The sequence below is a fragment of the Oryctolagus cuniculus genome, chromosome 1 (assembly GCF_964237555.1).
Source record: "Oryctolagus cuniculus chromosome 1, mOryCun1.1, whole genome shotgun sequence".
NCBI lineage: Eukaryota > Metazoa > Chordata > Mammalia > Lagomorpha > Leporidae > Oryctolagus > Oryctolagus cuniculus.
The window spans coordinates 35,954,838-35,973,972 of record NC_091432.1 but is presented as its reverse complement, the minus strand read 5'-3'; the positions used below and the strand labels follow the sequence as shown (position 1 = coordinate 35,973,972).

At 40.7% G+C, this 19,135-nt stretch overlaps 1 long non-coding RNA gene across 3 annotated transcripts in view; it reads right to left on the bottom strand.

Annotated features, from left to right (window-relative positions):
* LOC103351141 (uncharacterized) overlaps nucleotides 1–19,135 on the bottom strand; it is a 94,292-nt gene that overhangs the window by 63,180 nt on the left and 11,977 nt on the right. For 2 of the 3 annotated variants that reach the window (XR_011387864.1, XR_011387866.1), the window contains exons 1-4: nucleotides 9,628–13,191; nucleotides 4,720–4,818; nucleotides 4,079–4,137; nucleotides 1,236–1,373 (exon numbers count right to left, since the gene is read on the bottom strand). This is a non-coding gene — a long non-coding RNA (uncharacterized lncRNA). Of the gene's footprint in view, nucleotides 1–1,235; nucleotides 1,374–4,078; nucleotides 4,138–4,719; nucleotides 4,819–9,627; nucleotides 13,192–19,135 lie in introns of those variants that run through there. The other variant, XR_011387865.1, reaches the window with a different exon arrangement.

Sequence of the window (19,135 nt, the reverse complement as noted above, 5' to 3'; positions counted from 1 at the left end):
GAGATTACAATTCTACTGGCTCCTGGTATACTAATGCTTCAAAATGCTGTTCAGTTTCTGTACCCAGCATTGCTCTTCCAAGCTTGACAATGAGCATATGTTTACAAGAATAGTTAATGTTGACAGTGACAATAATTAAAAGTACCAGCTCACAATTAGAAAGGGTGACCCATCGAAAATTGTGATCGGTGTAAATTAGAAAATCAAAGCAATATTATTCACTGTAGAACTCCTTGTGTCATAAGTAATAGGCAAAGCTACTCATTGGTCCAAACATTTGTTCATGAACTTACCAGGTTAGGAACATGAGGAAGATATAGTCCCTATGTTCAAGTACTATGTTAAAAAAAATAACCAACAGCTTTAAGACAAGGTACCCAATCCCCTTGTAAAGAAACTCACAGGAGAAATGAAGCAGCTCAAGCAAGGAGGCTGAGAACCCATACAAAAATTGCCGAGTTTTAAACCTGGAGATGACTAGCACTCTTGGAAAGACCAGGCACAGTAAACAATTGGTTAGAAAATGTTAATACGAAACTGTTTATACCTGGAAACATTCTTCTCCACTCAAATCTGGTTTATAATTTATTTTCATTTGTTAACAGATCAGATCATGAAGTTTCACTAAATGTCATGAGCTACAATACTGTAATGTGTTAAAAATGCTTTTAGGCCTTCTTTTTTTTTCTTTCTTTCTTTTTTTTTTTTTTTTTTTTTTTTTTGGACAGGCAGATTTAGACAGTGAGTGAGAGAGAGACACAGAGAGAAAGGTCTTCCTTTCCGTTGGTTCACCCCCCAAATGGCCGCTATGGCTGGCACGCTGCGGTCAGTACATTGCGCCGATCCAAAGCCAGGAGTCAGATGCTTCCTCCTGGTCTTCCATGTGGGTGCAGGGCCCAAGCACTTGGGCCATCCTCCACTGCCCCTCCCCCCCCCAGGCCACAGCAGAGAGCTGGCCTGGAAGAGGAGCAACTGGGACAGAATCCGGCGCCCCAACCAGGACTAGAACCCGGTGTGCCGGTGCCACAGGCGGAGGATTAGCCTAGTGAGCCGCGACGCTGGCCAGGCCTTCCTTCTTTTCAATCTTGCACAGAACAGTTAAATGCTGTATTTTTCCACACATACATATGTATGTTTGTCGCTGCTGCCTTTGAACAGGAATTGGAAGATGTTCTCAAAAGTGCTTTCAGGTTGAGCAGTTTTCCCCTGTGATATGGGAACTCCTCATAACTTACCTCAAGGAGCATTTACTCAGGCCACTTCCATGTGGCAACCAGGCCAGGCCAAAGGGAAGTCTCATGGCTTCTCAACTGCAGACATTCTCTATCAGAAGAGTGTGATGACCTGAGATCTAGAAGCTTCAAGTGCACCCCCTAGGAAACCAGGGAAGACTGTGAACTCAGTACTCTCTCCACTTTGAGCCTGACTCACCACTGGCCTTACATGTCCTGACCAAGGGAAATGGTGCTAACAGGGCAACTGACTCTGTTTTCCATATGACGGAGAGTGCTGCACTGTCTCATGGATTCCCATCCACTAAATATCCATAAGCTATTCACGGGCTCCTTGTTATGCTCCATCTATCCCTTTCTGGTCAATTTCTTCTAATCTTGTGTGGTCCTCCTCAAATAAGCTTTCCCAATTCTGCAAGTCCACATACAAATTTTCTCAGGGCATCATGTTTAATTATACAATGCAATAATTATTTTCCAAATAGTTTAAGGTATGACCCTGTCTTGTCAATAAAATTTAAGCTCCCTAAAAATAATGGGGGCAGCCATGGACCAAATGGCTTATGTTCCAATTGCTGTACGAAGTTCTCATAACTACTTTTTATGATTGGAATAGTTCTGTTGTATAGATGCAAAAACTTAAATACAGAGGTTTCTTAAGTCACACAGCAAGAAATTATAGAAGCAAAACCTGATGCTAACACTGTGTATCCTCTATGCCTTGCTTCACCATAGGGTTACATTGGTTTTTATAACAGAAGTTACTGACCATGTTGCATATTTTAAGGCTTTATGTTTCTTATGGATTACAGATATTACTCCACTTCTTCATAGATTAAGGGATAAAAATCCCTTGTCAACCAATCACTTATTGATCCATGAAAGAGAAATAGCAGCACCTGAAGACTCTTTGGAAAATAAAGCCATCTTATCTAACGGTCTGATCATTAAAGGCCAAGATTCTATATGCTATAGGAATTAGAGACTACAAAAAAGGTAAGCTCTTCCTTTCTCTGTTCTACTTCCTCAGTATTAAAGAGTATTGAAATAACGTGTATCATAGTTCAAACACTTTAGACTTAGAATTATCAATAAGAAATCAGGACTGACTCAAATATCTCTATTATTTCTAGAACTTGAAGCCAGGATGACAGTTCCTTCCTTGTTGTTTTAACTTTTTATTGTCTATTACATGCCAAGAACTGAGAAGCAAAGGGGATGTCATTGTGGTCCTTGCCTTTAAAGAGTACATTCTCTAATGAGGGAGATATTTTATCAAATGTTTGCCAATGGGATATGATGACCATATCAGACATATAAGGAAGTACAATGGTGACATGAAGAAATGAGTGATCTGCTGTGCTTAAGAAGATCAAAGGAGGCTTTTGGTGGAGTTCCTTGAGTTCCGTTTTAAAGAAATAAAAGAAGACTAAAATCTGCCACAAGTATTCAAAACGAAAGAAACAATATTATGAGGACACCAGGCAAGAAAAATCAGGGCATTTTCCAAGAAGTCTAGATAGCTGCTTTCCTGTACAATAGAAAATGGCTGGAGTAGAACAGTAGGTAACGAGGCAGAGAGGTAGGAATGGTCAAGCTGTCTTCTCAAAGCCTCCAGGCAAGGCTTTCTTAACCTAACTTGAAAAAACTCATTTTTAAGTGTTGGTTGTTGTCATTGCCATAGTATTCTTTTTAGACAGAATATACATTGAAAAGGCTCAGGTAGAACTATAGATTGTTCAGTCAGATGTTTTTAGGAAAAAGGCACATCACAGAAGCTCTTGGAGCACAGGAACACGTACATGTTCAGGCAAGAGACTGTGCGGAGTTAAAGGAACTAGAATGCTGCCCCTCTTTGCCTCTCTGAGTACATACATACTGGCTCCCCAGGGTTGGGACAGAACCTGAGCCTCGAGTTTGCCATCCCTCCCTACAGGTACAGTCAGCTACCATCCATATTACATTCTCTCATTAATTCCATTCAAACAAGTATTTACTGAATTCCTACCATATACGAGTCCCTGTTTTAGGTGCTGTAACACAATAGTGAACAAGAACATGCATTCTAATGGGAAGAGACAAAACCATATAGATATAAGCAAGAATTACAGAGGATGAGGGGTACTCAGATAAGAAAAAAAAAAGCAGCAAAGGAGGCTAAGACATATCAGAGTGCATCGAAGAAAGGACATATTTTACATGTCCAGAAAAGGCCTCTTGAGTTAACGTTAAGAGAGAAGTAAAAGAATAAACCTGAAGCTCTGTGGAGCATGAGCACTATGCTAGTTTGTTAGAGAATCATTTAGGAAGTCAGTGTGGTCCAGAGGATTGGTAGAAAGAGACACTGAGGAGCTGAGATAAGGAAGTAGCAGGACCAATGCAGGAAAGGCCTCAGAAGAAGTCACCATGCTACCCATTTACCTAGACTGCATTTGTAGCATAATTGACATAATTATTAACAGTACCCCCTCTCTCTCCCAACATAATCACACTTTGGATAATAAACCATATGATCATCCCATTTATAGGTGATTTTATGGGGCTTCGGCTTTCACTCTAAGATGGGAAGCCCTTAGAGGAATTTAGGCAGAGGGGTGGCATGATCTAACTTACACTTAAAAGCACAACTCCAGCTTCCAGGTTGATAGATGCAAGGATGAGTCAAAGGAGACCAGTGGAGAGACTATTTGAAATAGTGCAGGCAAAAGAAGAGGGTAATATGGACCAAGGTATTAGTGGGTAAAGACAGCAAGAAGTAGCAGATTCTTGTTATATTTTTTCAGTTGACCAGAGAGGATTTGCTGATGGATTTGAACTTAGGTTTTGAAATAATAAGAGGGACTTACCTGTGATCTAATTGTCTGTACGTACGCTTGGAGCTTTCATCTGGCTTCAACGTTTTTTCCTAAGGAAAATGGTCATTTTTTTTTGTTTTCAAGTAATTTCAAACTCCTAAAAAATGAAAGGCTTGTACAAAAAAAAATCTAAATACTTATACTCCAAGAATGTCTACAGGGTTTTGTACCTGAGTATCTGGAAATTCTGTATTAATTTCTCTCGTAGAAGTGGATAGTTCTAGGCTGGCACCGCGGCTCACTAGGCTAATCCTCCGCCTAGCGGCGCCGGCACACTGGGTTCTAGTCCCAGTCGGGGCGCCGGATTCTGTCCCAGTTGCCCCTCTTCCAGGCCAGCCCTCTGCTGTGGCCAGGGAGTGCAGTGGAGGATGGCCCAAGTGCTTGGGCCCTGCACCCCATGGGAGACCAGGAAAAGCACCTGGCTCCTGGCTCCTGCCATCGGATCAGCGCGGTGCGCCGGCCGCAGCGCGCTGGCCGCGGCGGCCATTGGAGGGTGAACCAACGGCAAAAGGAAGACCTTTCTCTCTGTCTCTCTCTCTCACTGTCCACTCTGCCTGTCAAAAAAAAAAAAAAAAAGAAGTGGATAGTTCTTGGGGCTGGCATTAGGTGCAGTGTGTTAAGCTCTTGCTTACAATGCTGGCAACCCATATTGGAGTGGCAGTTCAATTTCCCCATCCAGCTCTCTGCAATAATTTTTGTGCTGAGCACAAATCTAGATGGTGAGAATATAGCTGGAAAAAAGAAAAAGAAGATTACTATTTAATGTTGTTACACAAAGCTTGGGAAAGAGAGAAAAGAAACTTGTTGGTTTATGAATTTATCAAAATCCATTAATATACCACCCACTATCTCGGGTTTTTCTATTATAGTTCTCTATGCTCAAGCTAAATGGGTTTATAATCTACATAAGGGTAGCCAATCACCACCCATTATCTGGGAATCTGTAAATATGTTCTTTTCATCTTAAGGGGCACTCCACTTGAAATTGGTTTTGTTCCAGTTTTGCTCATGCTAATTAACAAATTTATATGTTTCAGAACTCGACTTCTGGCAATAACTAAGAAGGGGACACAGACATTAGCGGTGACTGAGACTGCTCCAGCTCACAAAACAAATTCATTAGATGAGACAGACTGAGACTTCCAGTCCCAGGACAGGCAGGGCCTTCGCTACGCCCCTCATTAGCAGGAAGCAGCTATAGAAGATATAATTCTACGCTCTTCAAGATCCCTTAAGATAAAGGGAAGGAGTCTCTGAATGGGGAATGTTGTAGGCAGGCATATAGGATAAAATTGATCAGGTTTGTAAGCCTTTCCCTATGCCCCTGCATGACTGCATGCCTCTACCTGTCCACACCTGTGTGCCCACTGACCAATCAGATTAATTAACCACTCCCCTCTGGAAGTGGATTAAAGGCCTGGAACATGATGGGCTCAGCCCTTTTTTTGGCCTTTTGCCATTGTGGGCCTGTGCTGCCTTGCACCTCCAGGGCACATGGCCTTTGGGCCACCTGCCCCATGCTTCCTGGCCTGCATGCTCCTACACGAGGCTGACTCCTGGTACTCAGTATGAGTCCAGATTTTCCTCTCTCTCAGATAGGACCCTCATTCTCCTATGCATTTCTCCCACTGAATAAAAAGATTAAAAACTTAAAAAAACATTAATAATATTTTAACATTGTCAGTGTAACATCTAACACAATAAATATTAATAAACACAACCTCCATAAAGAAAAACTCCTTGGGGCCCTCAGTAATTGTAAAGAGTGCAGGGAGTGCCTGAAAGCAAAAAGTTTGAGAAGGATTGGTATAGAAAGAAGATGTTATGGAATCTGGCACTGGCTATCTACTTGTCCCCCTATTTTATTATTCTTAGATAGAATTAGCTCTCAATCTCCACCTCCCCTTCCCCCTCTCCCTCTCCCCCTTCCCCTCCACTTCTCCCTCTCCCCCCTCCTCTTTCCCCCACCTCTCCCTCTCCCTTACCCCCTTCACCTCTCTCTCTCCCTCTCCCTTACCCCCTTCACCTCTCTCTCTCCCACCACCTCTCCTTCTCCTTCTACCTCTCCCTCTCCCTCTCCCTCTCCCTCTCCCTCTCCCTCTCCCTCTCCCTCTCCCACCAAGTGCCAAGTATTTCTTTTTCTGCTTTAGAACTTTCCCACTAGCTGGGTACTCTACCTGCAGAGCTCCACCTGCAGAACTCATACTGCGATGAGCTCCTTATCACTAAAGCATCAATGCAAGAGTCACTATCTTACATGTCCCTTTGACTGCTAAATTCAGGTATCACCTCTCTTTCCATGTATGGCTGTCTATTACATTTCTAAATTATATCATATCATATCGATAAAGGCTATCTGGAATAAACACAATTCTTATATGTCTTCCTTGAATTACATTGTAAACACCATTACATAATAATCTTGTTTGTCTGGCTTTCAATTGTTTTTCCAGCACACAAATTAGCACTCAGCACAGAAACAAGGCTGATGATATATGATTATTTGTTGAATGAAAGTAAGAGTTTCTGTTCTTCAAGCCTTTGTCCCTTGTCTTTATAATAGGACATCCTCTACTCACACCTGCATTTCCTCAATACCCACCTTAGCTGGCTTTCCTAATTCCAGTGCCTTATTCCCCAATGCAACTTGATCACCACTTTTACCACATCACAGTTCTGTACCAGCATGTAATGGCACCATATTTATTATTATAACAAATTCTCGGACTGTTTGGTACATGCAAACTTCTTCTTGTTCAACTATAATTCTTCTCGCTCTTAACCCATGCCCTTTTCTCTTGTAGGTCATCTTCTTCAATCTCCTCCAAACTGCCATGCTCATTACCATCACTATACTTCAGTCACATGGTATTCTTTCCCAAGATTACTCTTCACTTGCTCAAATTGTACTGAACCTTGAAAGCCTAACTCATGTCATGCCTTCTTTTGGGCTACTTGGGATACTCCAAGCACTACTGATGTCCTTTTATTCTGTACCATACAACTTAGCACAAGTGTTGAAATTCACATTCATTTCATTTACTAAAATTTATCTATAATACAAGGTTGAGGAAAAAAATGAGTCTAAGAGGAAAGGAAACCTCTAATTGATTAGTGATGTCTGCCAGTAGGCTTAGTGGGATGCAAATGGACTTATTTATCAATTACTAATGAGCTCCTGGGAATTGGTCCATATAATTTCATGTGTATGTGGCTAATATATTCTGATGATCCAGTCTTAGTAAGGTGATTTGGAATGGCTTGAATTCTGAAGTAAGGAAAAATTATTATTCCTCAAATTCCCTCACAACTTTAAGCCACAGCCCAGGAAAAACCACCAACCTAACTTTATCTGTGTTTCAAATCCCTTATTTTTGACAAAGGGAGAAATAATTCTAATAACCTGGTGTGGTTGTTTCACTTTACTCAGAAGCATTGCAAATGGAAAAATAGTAATTCCAGCTCAACTAGGAATTTTATGTGTCCCTTTGACTCCACAACAAACATCCCATTTTATCCATTTATGACCCAAATTCTCACCTAAGTAGTACACTTCCTGAGGCTGCAGTGTATCTGCGTACCTCACTACCTCACCTGCAACACAATATACTATGTACCCAGGATAGAACTGAGGTCAAACTAGATGCTTGGGATGGTTTGGATGAAAAAGGGAAGCACTGTGCTTCATTGTGATTGGAAAGCTTATGGAGCACTCTCTCACAAGGGAGCACAATGATTCTAGGATATTCCACTAGCCATAATTAATTCTACCTGTCATGTTTACAAGAATCCCTCCATGCCCCCAACATACACACACTTTAAATGGGATTTTATCTAGAGCTCTAATAGCAACAATCACCTAAGTACACAGATTTCGTTATAGTAAAAAGACAGAAATAAATATGTGTCAAGTGACAAAATGTCAGTAAAGCTCTATATGTCATTACCAGGTACATCAGTTCTCTGTTAACTTGAAAAGTTCTTCCTTTTTTTTTCTTTCTTCTCTCTTTTTCTACATCTGGAAAATAATGTAACATTCTGGTTTAACTCCCAGAATATGGCTTCAGAATCGTGGGCACTCATTATCCTCTCCAGATTCTAGCTCCTTCCTCTGTAAATGAAGGGAACAGAGGGAGGGATGTATTTACTGTTTCTCCCATCTGTGCAGTCTTTGATCTATCATCTAAATTGATATCTTAAGTATTGAATCTGCAAAATGAAATTATTTAATGAATATTTAATACAGAAAGTGTTCTGTGTTTAAAGATGCACTTGGGTTCTAAACATTTGGAGTCAGCATTTGGTAATTGTAAACCATGTACTTTAATCAGACTACCTGCTTACACTTTTAGAAAATAGTTTATAATTGCAGAAATGGGTAGATTCGATTTGATCACAATTCCAACTTCAACTCTATATTTTTTACCACTGCCAATTTCCTTTTTACAATTTTACCATCTCCCTATTCTAAATGCAATTTTCAAAACCAGTAAAGTCTGAACTGCCACTGCAGTTGGAGATTTTCTTTATCAAATGATTCAACCTGAAATGTCCCTTCTAAGTCCTTCGCTTGCTCATGTCATTATCTCTACTTTCTGCCTCTGCCTCCCTCAAGCGCTCTTCATCAAACCAGACTGCATGGCTAGCCTGTTCTTTTTCCAAATGTTTCTCCACCTGATATCCTTTCTGGGGCTCTCAGGATAGATGATTTCTCCCTGTTATAATGGGCTATCTCCCTTAATGAAGTAAATCTGGGATTTTCCAGTTTTCTATTCACAAAGACAAGATAATGGTATTATACTTTTTTCAATGTGTCATATCTTTTTCCTCTTGCAGTTTCCCTGCATCAAACAAAATTTACCCAACTGTTGGCATAGCTAAATTCTTATCTCTCACATTTCCACCCACATATTACTATCTCCATGGGGCCTTTGCTGATCCCCACCTCTCCAACAACTGTTGTTCTCCATTATCTCCTTACATATTTCCCAAAATAACATTAAAAGTGACATAATGTTTGAAGTTATTTTTTCAATCTCTATAATCTATTCTAGAATATAAATGTACCAGGTCAGGTTTATCTGATTCATCAGTTCATTAGTATCCTGAGAATCCAGAGCTATATTTGGCATAAGCAGCTTCTCAATAAATATTATTTGAATGACTTAATGGAAGGTGGAAAGGAAAGAAAAGGAAAGAGGTAGAGACTGAGTGGGCCTGAATCTTAGAGTGTGACTTCCCACTGAGTTCTCTGGCTCGATCACTACTGCTACCCCCACCCTGATGCCTGTAGTAGTGGGAGGCAGGATGGTACTGTGTGTGTGAAAAGACCTAGGTTTAAATTTATATTCTGCCATCTTCTAACTCTAAGATTTAAGCAAGTTACCTAGCCTAGCTAAACCTGATTCTTTTTTTTTCTTTATGTAGAAATATTTTTCAGGGTGACTTTAAGGATAAAGTGAGATCATGTCTTAAAAATGACATGATGGTTGCTCAGTAAATATTAATTGCTTTCCATTTCCACTCTCTCCAGCGCCCACCTCAAGTGTGCCAGCGTTCCTTTAACACTTTGGCTCAAGTGTGGACAAAAACATCTTCTCTTGTTTCTCCTTAGCACATCTGAGACAGACTGGCACTTGACTAATTGCTAAGGGAAAAACAAAAGGTAATTAAATATAGAAAACAGTAGCAGTATAAAAGCAGTATGGCTTCCTCAGAAAAGGGTTTATTTTACATTGTGGCCACTTGTTTTTCAGACTCAAAGATTGTACTGTACACTGAATGGAATCCTAAGGGGAGAGATCTTCCATAGACAAAACCAATTTCTTTGATTTATCTGTTCATTCACTTAGTAAATATTGGATATGTTCTAAAGTTCAGGAAATTAGTACAGACCCCCAGCCTGTGGGTCACATGGTCTGTTAGACAAAATGAAAGGCCTTAGCCCAGAGAGAAATAAACAAAAAGAAACTAATAGGAAAGGGTAGAACCACAGTCCTCAAGGTAGAAAGGTAAATTTGCCAGATTTTATGTGCAAGGAGTGGAGAATGGGGGAGGGATCTATATGCCCTATCAAATTGGAAAAATCTCTCTAATTGAAGTATTTTTGTATTTTTAAAAGCTTAAATTGGGATATTTGAATATTCTGACAAAGTCAATACAAGGTGGAAGTCAAATAATTAAATACAGAATATGCCTTGTGTATTCCTGGCAAACCTATCCAAAGGAGAAAAGCCCAAAGTTAAAAGCTAAGGTCTACTCTTAACATCGAATTTGAGAGGAGATTCAATCCAGGGAAGAGACTCTAATCATATCTTGGTATCCATAAGCAAAGACAGGAGAGATTGAAAAGAGGAGGAAGAGAGGGGGTTGAGAACAGTTAAGTTTGGGAGGCTCTAGCTCCCAGACTTGGAGCTAACAGAACCAAAACAGAATGTCAGTGGACTGGGAAGACAAAGGGGTCATAGGGCAGCTCAGTTACTCTCTGTAAAGGGGTCATTCAAAACATTGCAGGCAGGCACCAAGCAACAGAAACAGGTGCAATCTTAGAAGCCATCGGCCATGCCTCTACTCATTAGTTGCTGGACTGTGGAGCACTTCAAAAGGTCTAGAGAGTATCTAGGTATCTAAGGTAGCCAGAGTGCCCATGCATGGGATCCTTCAGGAATCTTAGGGTGGAAATATTTACTCTTAGAAAAATATTTACATATTTTAACAATCAGTAAAATTATTTTCCTGTGTACCAGAGAATATCAGATTTTCTCCTAATCAGTTCTCAAAAGGGGCAAAAAAGATAATGCTCCAGAACTTATTCTGAGCCCTGCTAGTTGTAGTTTGGTCCTTCTGAACATGATATATCTGAGGAGGGTGGCTGAACTGCCTTTGTGACAGGAAGTAGAGAAGAGGCTGTGACAGACTAAAAAAACATGCTTTAAACCTCTCCCATGTCCCTTACTTCTATCTTTCCACTCAGCCTGGAGCAAATCAATGTCATCCTTCCTGGACCAGAATATCCAATGGAAAAAAAGACCGAGATAAGTAAACACAGCTATCATAGTAGGTATAATGTGGAAAATTATACTACACTTGAAAAATTTAAGTAATACTGGAGGACTATTTTTTAATACAAAAAGCATTGAGTTTTAGCACCTACCACATGATGGACATTGTGCTTTTGCCACTGCAAAATAACTAAAATACAAACAAATGCTACCTTTCAGTTGTTGAATGCTGTCTTTGTATAATTCTATGTCCTGGACACACATGAACTTATTTAACCTTCAAAACTTCTCTGCAAGGGGACATTATTATGCCCATTTTATAGACGAGCTATCTGAGATTTAAACTGTTTAAGTTTCTTAACCAAAAATGCACTGTTGATGAGTGACAGATCCAGGACATGAATATAGGCCCATCTGACTCCCCAAAATCCTTTCTTAATGGAACCTAAAAAAGGAGGAAAATCCATAAACAGTAGAGTGTTGGGGGAGGAAGGCTCCAACACAGGGACATGTGAAGGGTATAGGAGCCTAGGGTGAGAGTACCTGCTCCAGTCAGGGAGTACAAAGAATAGCTTTTCAACACACACCAAAGAAGGTTATATTTCATTTGGACCCAACTCTCAAATGATTCTCAAATCATTCAAAATAACAAAGTCAGCAATTATAGTCACTGATTAATTTCCTTAAATATACCAAAAGCAAAGCACTTAAAAAGTGATTACAGCATTGGAGAATTGCAACAAATTGCCAACAAGACAGGGTAACAGGAAAAATGTAAATATCAGTGAGCAGCTTAAAAGTGTAATGGGGTGCATTGTGATTCTCCCAATTATAATCATATATTCTGTCAGTATGATCGATGCTGCAGAATATAATTCTGCTGAAATACTATCTGTCTTGTCAAAAAGACAAGTTGTAGCTGCCATCAGGTAGCTGGGTCTGCCTGGCACCCTAACAGAAGGGGAATAGATGTTAATTCTCAGGAATGTTAAGAATAGCACAAGCTACTGAGAAATAAATAGCTCCTAAGTAAAGGGCTCAACTTAACAGTGTTGCTCTTAGAATCTGACTGTTATCTCATATACTAGAAGAAGATAGCCTGAAACATTGATGATGGAGCTGTCTGATTATTGTCAACAATTGCCCAGTTAAGATGAAGAAGAGTGGAGCAGAACAAGTACCAGGCTGGAACTCAGAGGTTGTACCTCTCATCCCAGTTCTCATATGAGGCAGTAGTATGATCTTGAGCAATTTCCTTAACCTCTTTGGATCTGTTCTCCTAAAAAGGAATCCAGTTCCAGGACTTCGTCATATTTAACACTCTCCATCTCAAAACCCTGAGCTATTCAGTAAGCCAAAACCAGGATTAGCATTAAAAGAGCCATTCACCACAGGACCTGACTCTAAGTGGCTGTCCTTTTTGCTTCTCTAGGAAGTTGGGTGTCTAATATTTAACTTCTTTGTTGGACTTGTCCTTTCTAGTAGAGCTTCTCTAATGTGTAGCTAAAATTATAACTGCAGATCCAGGAAAATATACCTGAGCAGACATCTACTCTCAGTTGAAGAAACCAACTTTGCTGATTACTCTCAGAGGCTGGCCAACATTTGTCTATTGCAAGGCTTTGCAAAATAGCACTCTGCATCCTTTGCTGAGTTCCAAAAATTTTGAAAAATAGAACCAATGGTAAATCATAAACAATTGCACATTTCCTCATTATCCTAAATAAAAGCTAAGATGCAGGATACATACCATGGTGTGATGAACCATTTTGGCTTGTTAACTCCTTTCCATGATAGGCCTGCTAAGGCCAACCTTCCCCTAAAAAGGGAGAAGGGGAGCCAGCGCTGTGGCATAGCTGGTAAAGTTGCCGCCTGCAGTGCTGGAATCCTATATGGGTGCTGGTTTGAGTCCGGGCTGCTCCACTTCCAATCCAGCTCTCTGCTATGGCCTTGGAAAGCAGTAGAAGATGGCCGAAGTCCTTGGGCCACTGCACCTGCGCGGGAGACCCGGAAGAAGCTCCTGGCTCCTGGCTTTCGATCAGCACAGCTCCAGCCATTGTGGTCAACTGAGGTGTGAACCAGTGGATGGAAGACCTCTCTTTCTCCCCCCCACCCTCGCCTCTCCTTCTCTGTGTAACTCAGACTTTCAGGGAGAAGGACGGTAGAGGAAAGCCAAGCCAAGCAGATCCAATTTTTTTTTTTTTTGGTTTACAATCACTCCAGGATGGAGTAATAAAGATTTCAAGGCTCTAAGATTGCACCTACAGAAAATCCCTCCTATAGAAACCAGAAGTGGGAAAAATGCACTTCTATCATTTGCAAAAGATATGAGTAAACAAGCAAGTTAAAAACCAGTCATAGTTATACTAGGGAGAAAGAGTCCTGACAATGGAAGCTCTCAGACAGCCAACTATGCAAAAGCAGGTAAGACTGTAAAATCTTTTCAGACACTACAGATTTCTAAATGTATGCCCTTTACATTCAAAGCAAAGGGAGTCCTTGGGTAAAGCTTGACTATTCTGAGGATCAGACTGGAGGCTAGTTTGCTGTGGCTAGCAGAATTGAGGGAGTCATGTTATGGGAAACTGTATCCTCTGGGATGATCACTCAGCTAAAAAATTACTTGACCAAACACAAGCAGGGTGGCAGCTCCCACAGCTCAGTAGGGGGCCAGCTCCTAATTAAATAGCTCTCCGGAGAAGTGCTTCCAGCAGTACTTCTGAGCTGTCAGTTGATCAGGTCTCAGTTAAACTGATAAAGCCTTCAGGGTTAACTATCTAGGAGATATTGCTCTACAATTATAAATGCAGAAAAGTGTTTATTATCAGCTTTCTCTTGCTTTGGTTTAACTATTTAAGCACATGTAAGTCAGGGGCTACCTTCCTCCATCCTCAAAAAACTATGTAAAACTGGTAAACATTTGACAAAAGTCAGATCTATTTCCAATGGGCAGGAGAATCATATGAAAAGTGTACTTATTTCTCAATTTTATTAAAGGGGAGCACAATAAATTTGATCAATGAACATTTAACTTGGAACAGAGAAATATACTATGTACTGAATTTTAATCACAAGTCGAGTTCAAGCTAAGTGCTCTGTGAACATTATCTCATTTAATCTTTATAATTTCATTGCAATGTAAGCATTATTATGCCCATTTTCAGGTGACAAACCAAGCCAGTCCATAAGAGAAAAAGACAAGACTCAAAATTCAGGTCTATTATTGTTATGGGTTGAATTTTCAATCCCTGTAAAGTCATGTGCTGAAATTCTAACCTCCAGAACTTCAGCATGGAAATAATTAATGAAACTAAGATTAAGTCCTACTCGAGTAGTGTGGTCCCTATATGGTGTCCTTATGTAAAGGGGAGACTTCAAGGCATGCCCACAGGGACGACATATGCAGATGAAAGCCGAAGTTGAGGTGATAGTTCTACAAGACAAGGAGTGCCAAGGATGGTTCAAAAACTAGCAGAAGCTCTAAGAGAGGCATGAAATAAACTCTTCCTCATCGCCTTGGGGGAACCAACCCTGCTGACATTTTGATTTCAGTCTTCTGGCTTCCACACTATGAGACAACAAATTTCTGTTGGTTAAATCATCCAGTTTGAAAAATGATCCACTTAGTTTCCAAAAATCTATGCCTTTCCATTGAGCCATATGGTCTAGGTGGGCAGTTTTTGCTGCGACTGAGTCAACGCACTTGGTGCTAAACTTTACTGGAGTTTGGACTAAGACTGAGGAGATACTCTAGCAATGCATCTAGGAAACTGGTTTCCTTCTTGGAACCTCACCTTCCCCTGACTTGACACCTTGACCATCCACCTGTCTAGTGTCTGAGAAATCCATTCTACCTCACTCTTTGTGTTAGCATACTGTGCAATTCACTCATTCAATTAAAAAACTATGTACAGGCCTGCGCCGCAGCTCAATAGGCTAATCCTCCACCTGCGGCGCCGGTCAGGGCGCTGGATTCTGTCCTGGTTGCTCCTCTTCCAGGCCAGCTCTCTGCTGTGGCCTGGGAAGGCAGTGGAGGATGGCCCAAGTCTTTGGGCCCTGCACCCGCATGGGAAACCAGGAGAAGCACCTTGCTCCTGGCTTCGGATCAGCGCCATGCACCTGCCACAGCCCACTGGCCGCAGCGACCATTGAGGAGTGAACCAACTGAAAAGGAAGACCTTTCTCTCTGTCTCTCTCTCTCACTGTCCACTCTGCCTGCCAAAAAAAAAAAAAAAAAAAAAGAAAGAAAGAAAGAAGAGAAAAGAAAAGAAAAGAAAAGAAAAAGAAAAAGAAAAAAACTATGTATCAAGTACCTTCTTTGTTCCTACCGGTCTTTCATGGAACTCAGTCTAACAAAAGAGCATGATATCAAGAAAATTATTATACCTACAATTACTGCAAGCATATAGAGGACTGCCCTAATATCACAACACTTAAGATCAATCTTCTTCTCTGTTCTAAATCTTATTATGACTCCCTTTAAAATAAACAACACACATTTCAGAACACCAAGAGACAGAGGCCAAAGGGTTATTGAATTCTTTTCTTCTTTCCATTTAAGGAAATGATAAGCAATATTCACAATTATCTATACTGTTTTTCAGAATTATGATGGTGAAATTTTGTTCCTTTTCAAATATCCAAGTAGCTCTGAATTTGCTTTTTAGGAGGACAAATTTCCTGATGCAGTAACAAGGAGCAGTCTTATTCTCCCACCAAAAGCAAATGAAAAATAGGACAAAATAACATCTATTTTTAGATGTGGAACAATAAGCAGTTTATAAGTATGATCCTTAGGAGAAGGGAAAGAAGGAAGGTGGAGTCATAATCACCTGTGTTCTAACCATAAGCATTTTCCAGACTATGCTGCAGGGAAGAGGAAATGAAGGAGAGTGAGGAAGTCTCCCCAGACTGAGAAGACAGAAACCAGAGGCCATGAAAGCTAAAATTTGCACCAGAACACCTGAGAGAAGGGACGTCCATTAGGAAATAAGCTCCAGAAACCTGATTAGTTCCCCTTCATTCTCTTTTTTATTTAAAAAGGTTTAATTAAATATTCATTTATCTGAAAATCAGAGAGACAAGACACACAAAAAGAAATCTGTTCTCCACTGGTTCACACCCCAAATGCCCACACAGTCAGAGTTGGACCAGACCACAACCAGGAGCCATGAAATCAATCCAGGTCTTCCATGTGGGTGGTAGGGATGTGACCGCTTGAGGGATTACCTGCTGCCTCCCAAGGTATACATTAGCAGGAAGCTAGAATGAAGAGCAGAGCACAGACTCAGAACCAGGCACGCTGCTATAAGGTTCAGGTGTCTCAAATTTTGTCATAATCACGGGACCAAATGTCTGCATCATTCCCCACACCATCACACAATCTCTCCCCCACTTCTTTGGCCAAAATAGAAACATACAAGTATAGGGTATAATTACAGATGTCAAACAAAGAACTATCATGAAGCTATAAACTGGAAACTCCTCATTGCAAACCCAGATCTAAGAAACAGTTCAGTTCTTTTTTTTTTTTTTTTTTTTTTTTTTTTTTTTGACAGGCAGAGAAAGGTCTTCCTTCCATTGGTTCACCCCCAAATGGCCACTATGGCTGGTGCCTCTGCTGATCTGAAGCCAGGAGCCAGGTGCTTCCTCCTGGTCTCCCAAGCGGGTGCAGGGCCCAAGGACTTGGGCCATCCTCCACTGCCTTCCCGGGCCACAGCAGAGAGCTGGACTGGAAGAGGAGCAACAAGGACAGAATCCAGTGCCCCAACTGGGACTAGAACCAGGGGTGCTGGCGCCACAGATGGAGGATTAGCCTAGTGAGCTGCGGCGCCGGCAAAACAGTTCAGTTCTAATCAGTCCAAAAGGAGAGACATGTTCACTTGTTGGTTTAAAGTAGTCACTATTTAACAGGAGAGACAGGTTACAATGAAGGCCAGATCAATTGCAAAACAAAATAATTTAGGGGCTGGCACTGTGGCATAGTGGGTAAAGCTGCTGACTGCAATATTGGCTTCCCACGTGGGCACAAGTTCAGGTCCCAGCTGCTCCCTGCTAATGCATCTAGGAAAGCAGTGGAAGATAGTCCAAGTGCTAGGGCCCTGTCACCCACATGGGAAACCCAAGTGAAACTCTTGGCTCCTAGCTTTGAGCTGGCCCAGCCCTGGCCATTGCAGTCATTTGAGGTGTCAACAAGTAGATGGGAGATCTTTCATTCCATCTCTCCTCATTCCATAACTTGTTCAAATAAATAAAATCCTTAAAAAAAACTGAAAAAATTTTCAAAAGAATGAATCTTACCACAAGTGACTTAACAGCCTTCCAAAATATCTCAATGTTCTTTAGAGGAAGTCACAATATTCAGACGCTTACCACTGTGAAACTTAAAATGTATACTATACAAACAAAAATTATTAAACTGCCCAAACAGAAAATACGATCCATTAGTTGGAGAAATTAACAGAAAGGAAGAAACGATGGAAGCTGAAGTTGCAGATGACCCAAAAATTAAAATTAAATACTAAGAAAAGAAATGGACTATATATAAAAGAAACAAGGAAATTTTATAAATGCAACATACACTATCAGAAATGGACTTACAACAAGATTAGATGCTGCAGAAAGAAAAAAAAATCTGTAAACTTGAAGAAATAGCACTAGAAAAAAGCCAAACTATAGGATAAATAGGAAAAAATAACTTTTAAAGATTTATTTATTTATTTGAAAGTCAGAGTTACACACAGAGAGAAGGAGAGGCACAGAGATAGAGATAGAGTGGTCTCCCATACACTGGTTCACTCCCCCAGTTGGCCGCAACAGCCAGAGCTGCAGTTATCTGAAGCCAGGAGCTTCTTCCAGGTCTCCCACATGGGTGCAGGGGCCCAAGGATTTGGGCCATCTTCTACTGCTTTCCCAGGCCATAGCAGAGAGGTGGATTGGAAGTGGAGCATCTGGGACTTGAATCGGTACCCATATGGGATGCCATCACTGCAGGCGTCAGCCTTACCTGCTACACCACAGCGCCAGTCCCGGAAAAAATAATTTTAAAGAAGTGACAAACTCAAGGACCTGAGAAGGAATGGAGAAAGAGGGTAGGAAAATAAGCTGAAACAATGTTTTAGGCAATAATACCTGAAAATGTCTCAATTATTCAAACCATAAACCCATAAATGAAGGTTCCTCAAAAAGTTCATGAAAAATGAGTATTATGAAAAGCTATGCATAGATATTCAATTTTTCTTGCACCAAAATAAATTTATCCTTTAATTCCATTTTCCACAAACTTTTCCTGCTACCCAAGAAACTTAGCAAAAACTAAGCAGGAAAAGCCAAAAAAAAAAAAAAAAAAAAAAACTACACCAAGGTTATGTTATGCATTAAGGTAAATTCAACAGGGGATGCTAAAAATTATGGAAAAACATAAAATCTTCAAAGCAGTCAAAGAAAAAAGGCACATTACATGGAGAAGGCAAGTATATAAGACTGTAGTATTCTTGCCAGAAACAAAACAAAGGTAATAAAGTGTTGGAAAAAAGAAAGCAACAATCAAAGAAATGAACTTGTACCCTAGAATTCTATAAATAGCAAAAGCATCCTTCAAAAACTAAATTGAACTAGGATATTTGTAATGAGGTGAAGGTTGAGAAAATGCTTTGCTAGAAAAGGTGCATAACAAGGAATTTTAAGGGGCTGGTGCTGTGATGTAGTAGGTAAAGCCACTTGCAATGCCGGCATCCCATATAGGCAATGGTTTGAGTCCCGGCTGCTCCACTTTCAATCAGCTCTCTGCTGTGGACTGAGAAAGCAGTAGAATGGCCCAAGTCCTTGGGCCCCTGCACCCACGTGGGAGACTGAAAAGAAGCTCCTGGCTCCTAGCTTCAGATAGGCCCAGAATCAGCCATTGAGGCCATCTGAGGAGTGAACAAGCCAACGAAAGACACCTCCCAACCCACCGCCACCCTGCCTTTCTGTAACTCTGCCTTTTAAATAAATAAATGATGGAAGATCTCTTTGTCTCTCTCTGAAACTGCCTTTCAAATCAGTAAAT